General features: G+C 37.3%; 1 pseudogene; it reads left to right on the top strand.

Moving 5' to 3' along the window:
- Window positions 1-367: 367 nt before the first annotated feature.
- Window positions 368-4,606, top strand: LOC128735141 (uncharacterized protein DDB_G0271670-like; annotated as a pseudogene).
- The last annotated feature ends 2,925 nt before the right edge of the window (window positions 4,607-7,531 follow it).

Below are 7,531 nucleotides of genomic sequence, written 5' to 3'. Positions count from 1 at the left end.
TTATCATGAGTACTATGAGTAGATGCTGGCGATGCTGGGTGTGCTATCGGGAGCAAAAAAAACCCTTGGTCCATAATCCTGCTTGCAGTGTTCAAGAGTCTTCCTCGAATGATTACAGTTTCGAACGGTTATTTCTGGTATTTGTGAAAGCGATTGGTTTTCAAATACAAATTGGATTCGAATACTTACAGTAAAGAAAAACACCATGCGTCTCCATCTAATTCTCGAAGTTATTCGAAAGTGCAATGAATATCGAACGATTTTCCTTACACATTCTAACAAACCTGCTCAATTATAACTTTTTTTTGGAATTCGCAAAACGTCTCTTTCGTCGAGAAAGACAAAAAGAAGGCGGAAAAGTTTCTCCATGTACAAAATTCAACAGCAAAACATAGTCGATGAAGAAGCCATTAGCAAATCGGGACCGAACCAAGCGTACACTGATACCTACCTACCTCCTGCTGGTAAAATGCATTTCGGGGTTGGGTTGTGCTTTGGTATGTTGACTGCACAACAATGGCAACATCGAAAACGATGTAGTGGAATGACAAATATTCATAACTTTTACGACGGAATCTTGCTCTATTAAGCTTAATTTGTTTAAAATGAATTTGCTATTCAATTGCACGTTAATGGTTTTTTCCGCTAAACTTTTGCTTTTTTAAATAACTTCTCCCAACACGGAATTATACGATATAAATAGGGTACAGCGTGTGATTGATCCACAACGAAGCCGACGAACAATTCAGGAAGCAATAACCGAATCAAAATCCCTAAAATGCTAATGCATCCAATATAGAATCACGCTTCGGCTCCGGCTCAGGCCGGCCCCACTAATGATTTAAATACAAACCTTTCAATTAACCTCCAAGTGAGGTGAAGCACCAATCACAATCGAACATTCTTCTAATCTAATTTTCGTCTGGGACCGCTTTACCTACAAACTCGATTTCGCGCCTCAATTAACTGCCGGGCGCATATCGCTTTCGATGCTTTTATTACCGGATGCTGGAGGACGATAATTATAATCACGTTGATGATGGCGATGACAGCAGAACCGACCAACCCTCCGACTCTTCGACGACCGTTCTTTCTTCCGTCGCGTCGGTAAGGTCTAGAAACTGGCGGTTGGTCAACATTAATACTATACACTGCGATGCGACACAACAACGGAACGTCCGCGGAACGAGCACGAACGGCAAAGTGATCCAAAATTGATGGAATTTTGTTTAATGACTCGCGTACAAATTGGTAAGTTGCGTCACGTACAAACTTTGCCGAGCTTTTAGCGAGAGAGTGCAAGACTGTCCATTTGGGCGAGGCTATAAAAAGTTGTTTCGAAAAAGGCAAGTATCGAAACCAGGATTACATATATATCGTAAATAATTAAATGATCCATTAAGGCGTTGCGATGAATATTAGTCTCATCGATCATTTTACTTAGCCGGAGCAGTTCAAAACATGGGAAAAGTACATTATGTATACACGTTCTAAGTTTTTGAATTAAAAGCTTCAGTTGCATCCCTCATCGCTTAGCAATTTTTCATCAACTCGATGAATGCTACAATCAATCATAATTCTCTTCCATAGTGAATTCAACGGCCTTGCAATACGGGATTGAAAAATGGAAATGCTCTTGCGATTTGAAAATGCAAGTCAACATCGCGCTTTCTTGACAATACCTATGTTATTTAAATTATTTAAAATATGAAAACAACAGGATCAGCACAACCAAGTTACAACTTTTGAGTGAAAAACAGAGAAAACACTAAACAATTGTAATTGCAATGCATTAAAAAACTAAGTTTAAGACTATCAGAATAAAAAAATTGTTTAAGCGAACGCGCGATGCGAAATGTCGCAATACCGTGTCAAATTCTAAATCATCTCCTACAGAAAATAAAAAAAGCTTCATACTAATTTATTCGAGAAAAACCTTTTTGCAATCGTGCAACTCCAACGAATAGTTTAATTGAGTAGAAAGTTATTTTGTTATAACAAGCTAATAACCGGAAATCATTTAAGCAAAAACTTAAATATGTAAGAAATATTCTGCTATTTCTATTCTAACAGGGGGTGCCCCATGGGTGCCCGTTTAGTTTGTTTATAGAATTGACCCCTAAATCTATACTTATTAAAATGGATTTCTGTCCGTCTGTCTGTTTGTATGTTCCTTATAGAATCAAAAACTACTGAGCTACGGCGTGCAAATTTGCATGTAGGGGTTTTTGGGGCCGGGGAAGGTACTTATGATGATTATAGACCCCTCTCCCCTACGAAGGGGGGGGGGGCTCCCATACAAATGAAACACAAATTTCCTCATAACTCCAGAACTAATCAAGCAAATGGAATCAAATTTGACATGTGGAGAGTTTTGGAGACAGGATGTTTTGGATGATGATTTGAGACCCCTCACCCCTGTGGTAGGGGGATAAGGACTCTCATACAAATAAAACAGAAATTTGATCTTGTTCTTGTCCCTGTTCCAGTTCAAATCCCAGTTCCAATTCCATCTTGCTCTTGTTACTCTTGCTATTCTCGTCTCTATTCCCAGAACAGTTCTAATCCAAGTTCCTGTTCCCGTTCCAGTTCCTGTTCCAATTCAATATTGTTCTTTTTACTCTTGCTGTTCTTGTCCCTGTTACAGTTCCAGTTCCAGTTTCAGTTATAGTTCCAGTTTCAGTTCCGGTTCTAGCTCCAATTCCAGTTTCAAGGTACAATTCCAGTTCGATTTCTAGTTCCAGTTCCAATTCCAGTTAGAGTTCCAGTTACAGTTTCAGTTTCAGTTTCAGTTCCAGTTTTAGTTAGAGTTCAAGTTCCAGTTCTAGTTCAGTTACAGTTCTAGTTAGAGTTCCAGTTAGAGTTACAGTTTCAGTTCCAGTTTCTGTTCCGGTTCCAGCTCTAATTCCAGTTCCTATTACAGTTTCAGTTCCAGTTTCAGTTTCAGTTCCAGTTCCTATTCCAGATTCAGTTTCATTTCCAGTTTAGGTTAAAGTTTCAGTATCAGTTGCTACTTATTATTGTTACTCTTGCCGTTCTTGTCCTTGTAACAGTTTCAGCTCTGATTTCCGTTCCAGTTCCAGTTCCAGTTCGAATAACAGTTCCAATTCCAGTTTCAGTTCCAGTTCCAGTTTTAATTTCAGTTAGAGTCCCAGTTTCCGTTCCGGTTCCAACTCCAATTCCAGCTCCAGTTATAGTTCTAATTCTAGTTCCAGTTATAGTTCCAGTTCCAGTTTCGATTCCAGTTAGAGTTCCAGTTTCAGTTCAAGTTTCAGTTCCAGTTTTAAGATTCAATTCCAGTTCCAGTTTTAGTTCCAGTTCCAGTTCCAGTTAGATTTCCAGTTTCAGTTTTAGTTCCAGTTTTAGTTAGAATTCTAGTTCCAGCTCTAGTTCCAGTTACACTTCTAGTTAGAGTTCCAGTTCCAGTTCAAGTTCCAGTTTCAGTTCCAATTCCAGCTTCAGTTTCAGTTCCAGTTTAGGTTAGAGTTCCAGTTTCAGTTCCAGCTCTAATTCCAGTTCTTGTTACAGTTTCAGTTCCAGTTCCAGTTTAAGTTAGAGTTTCAGTTCCAATTTCTGTTAGAGTTCCACTTCCAGTTTCAGTTCCAGTGCCGGTCCCAGCTACAGTTCCAGTTCCTGTTACAGTTTCAATTCCAGTTTCAGTTCCAGTTTAAGTTAGAGTTCCAGTTTCAGTTTTAGTTCCAGTTTCAGTTCCAGTTAGAGCTCAAGCTTCAGTTTCAGTTCCGGTTTAACGTCCAGTTTCAGTTTCCGTTTTTGTTTCAATTTCAGTTCCAGTTTCAATTCCAGATTCAGTTTCAATTCTTGTTTAAGTTCGAGTTTCAGTTCCATCTTATTCTTGTTACTCTTGCCGTTCGTGTCCTTGTAACAGTTTCAGTACCGATTTCCGTTCCAGTTACAAATACAATTCCAATTACAGGTCCAGTTTCAATTCCAGTTAGAGTTCCAGTTTCAGTTAGAATTTCAGTTCAAGTTCCAGTTCTAGTTCCAATCACAGTTTCAGCTAGAGTTCTAGTTCTAGTTCCAGTTAGAGTTCCAAGTTCAGTTTCAGTTCCAGTTTACGTTAGAGTTCCAGTTTCAGTTTCAGTTCCAATTGCAGTTAGAGTTCCACTTCCAGTTTCAGTTCCGGTTCCAGCTACAGTTCCATTTCTTGTTACAGTTTAAATTCCAGTTTCAGCTTCAGTTTAAATTAGAGTTCCAGTTAGAGTTTAAGCTTCAGTTTCAGTTCCGGTTCAAGCTCCAATTCCTGTACCAGTTTCAGTTTTGTTCCAATTTCAATTGCAATTCCATTTAGAGTTCCAGTTCCAGTTCCAATCCCAGATTTCGTTTCAATTCTGGTTTAAGTTAGAGTTTCAGTTACAGTTTCAGTTCCATCTTATTCTTGTTACTATTGCCGTTCTTGTTCCGTTCCAGTTCCAGATACAGTTCCAATTACAGTTTCAGTTCCAGTTCCAGTTTAAATTTCAGTTAGAGTCCCAGTTTCAGTTCCGATTCCAGCTCCAATTCCAGTTTCAGTTTTAGTTTCAGTTTTAGCTATAGTTCTAGTTCTGGTTCCAGTTCCAGTTCCAGTTTTAATTCCAGTTCCAGTTAGAATTCCAAGTTCAGTTTAAGTTCCAGTTTAACTTAGAGTTTCAATTCAAGTTCCAGTTTCAGTTCTAGTTCCAATTACAGTTCCAGTTAGAGTTCCAAGTTCAGTTTAAGTTCCAGTTTAACTTAGAGTTTCAATTCAAGTTCCAGTTTCAGTTCTAGTTCCAATTACAGTTCCAGTTAGAGTACCAAGTTCAGTTTAAGTACCAGTTTAAGCTACAGTTCCAGTTCCAGTTTCAGTTCCAATTTCAATTAGAGGTCCACTTCCAGTTTCAGTTCCAATTAGAGTTCAAGCTTCAGTTTCAGTTCCGGTTTAAGTTTCAGTTTCAGCTTCAGTTTCAGTTTTTGTTCCAATTTCAGTTCCAGTTCTAGTTCCAGTTCCAGTCAGTTAGAGTTCCAGGTTCATTACCAGTTCCGGTTGCAGCTCCAATTCCAGTTCCAATGCCAGTTTAAGTTCCAGTTTTAATTCCAGTCTCATTTCCATCTTGTTCTTGTTACTTTTGCTGTTCTTGTTCCTGTTGCAGTTCCAGTTTCAATTTCCGTCCCAGTTCCAATTTCAGTTCCAGTTTCAGATCCAGTTTCAGTTTCGGTTAGAGTTCTACTTACAGTTTCAGCTCCAATTCCATTTCCAGTTCTAGTTCCGTTCTTGTTCTTGTTCTTGTTCTTGTTCTTGTTCTTGTTCTTGTTCTTGTTCTTGTTCTTGTTCTTGTTCTTGTTCTTGTTCTTGTTCTTGTTCTTGTTCTTGTTCTTGTTCTTGTTCTTGTTCTTGTTCTTGTTCTTGTTCTTGTTCTTGTTCTTGTTCTTGTTCTTGTTCTTGTTCTTGTTCTTGTTCTTGTTCTTGTTCTTGTTCTTGTTCTTGTTCTTGTTCTTGTTCTTGTTCTTGTTCTTGTTCTTGTTCTTGTTCTTGTTCTTGTTCTTGTTCTTGTTCTTGTTCTTGTTCTTGTTCTTGTTCTTGTTCTTGTTCTTGTTCTTGTTCTTGTTCTTGTTCTTGTTCTTGTTCTTGTTCTTGTTCTTGTTCTTGTTCTTGTTCTTGTTCTTGTTCTTGTTCTTGTTCTTGTTCTTGTTCTTGTTCTTGTTCTTGTTCTTGTTCTTGTTCTTGTTCTTGTTCTTGTTCTTGTTCTTGTTCTTGTTCTTGTTCTTGTTCTTGTTCTTGTTCTTGTTCTTGTTCTTGTTTGGTACTAACTAACAGTTAGTTTTGGGTAAAGGTAGCGCATAGTACCAAATTTCCGATTTTGAAATTTTTTAGATTGTGATATTTTGTGATAATTTTTATACAAAATTTTTATGCAAAAACGAATGCTTGCACCATTTAAAGAAGTGACCGTTAATGCTCAACTAGCCACTAGACGAAAAACGATAATTTTCTAATCCTTGAAAAAGATTTAATACAAATCGAAACGTCGGATGTAGAAGAAAAACGTTCGTTTTTATCAGTAATTTGACTGCAAAGCCGAAAAACAAAACTGCAAAGATACTCAGACGAAAGCTACAGTAAGAATTTTGAAATTAAAAGTAAATTTGAAAGTAAAGTAGTTTAGTAGTTCGAGATCTCCAGTTTGTCGGCTCCAGATGATTTTTCGGCTTTGAAATCGCTTGATAGCAGCTGCAATAACATTTTGTTCTAACATTGAAACGCCACCGAAAGTCGATAACAATAACCGTGCATCAAACGCGTTCTGATGCAAATTATGCTACGAATGTGTTCTCGTACCAAATACGAAACATTTATAATAACAATATGTGCGGTAGACAAGAAACCATCGAATGTTTTTATGCGGTATGAATTTATTTATCGGCATTGAATATAGTTTTACGAATATTTTTTCAAAACTATGTTTCCAGTGTATACCTTCAGTGCTGCCCCTTTAAAGCCATTTTTATCATAAGTTAGCGCAAGATATTTAACCTGGCCACAGACCAACTTATCGCCATTTTATTTTTCTTGACAATGAGTGACGAAACTCATTTGAAGCACATGAGAGAAAGTGATTAATTCGAGTAAAAATATCAAGACAAATTTTCCCACTTTTGCACGCTGGCGGAAATTGCGCAATCAACTACAAATTTTTTTGAATATTTTTGGCAACCCAAAGGCGTAGCCTGTGACATATATGCAGTATCGCCAAAAAAAATTATTTTGGCCACCGAAACTGAACAAAATTGATTCTATGGTTAAGTGTTATGCTCAACGAAAGCATGAAAGTTTTGAAGAATGGTAAAATACCCTAATTTATTCAGGTGAAATTGTCTTCCAAAACAATAGTATCTACATTTGAAACAACTCTTGAACTGTGGAATTGCTGAAAATTGTACAATAAACGTCGTAAATTTGAACCTGAATTTCTGGTGAGAATTTTGTTGTTATTGCTATTTATTGTTATTTATTGTTTGATTTTTGAGGCTCCAATTCCAACACAGTTAAGTTAATGGTGTAAAATAGCAACTGATATATTGTTGTGAGCTATAATGAGTTCCGTTGGAAAAATAAATTCAATTCTAGTACTAAAGTCAGAGCAGCGTATTGAAAACTAACACATTAAAATTTTATAAAAATATTTGACATATTCATAGGCAACGGGGCATTGAGGTTTTTCCGCGGCATTCAGGTGAACATAGTATCACATTGACGTTTGGATGAGCTTGAATCGCGCTTTGAATCGATGAAAATTCAGTAGAAGAATCTAAATCAGCTCAAAGCAGAGTGTGTTTCTATAGAATATACAGAGCAACTCGTACGTCCGTTATCGTGGTCTTATTCACATTCATTGATGCAAAAAGCACATAACTACCGACTATGCACCGGATTTGAACATCAAACCTATAGTAGCATAAAGAGAATATTTTCATTGCCGAAATAGCTAACCAGTTGCTTTGCCTGACTTTCATTTATATTCCGCATATCATACTACTATTCAATACAACTCAACTG

Source organism: Sabethes cyaneus, chromosome 2 (genome assembly GCF_943734655.1).
Source record: "Sabethes cyaneus chromosome 2, idSabCyanKW18_F2, whole genome shotgun sequence".
NCBI lineage: Eukaryota > Metazoa > Arthropoda > Insecta > Diptera > Culicidae > Sabethes > Sabethes cyaneus.
This window is presented reverse-complemented; position numbering and strand designations above follow the sequence as displayed.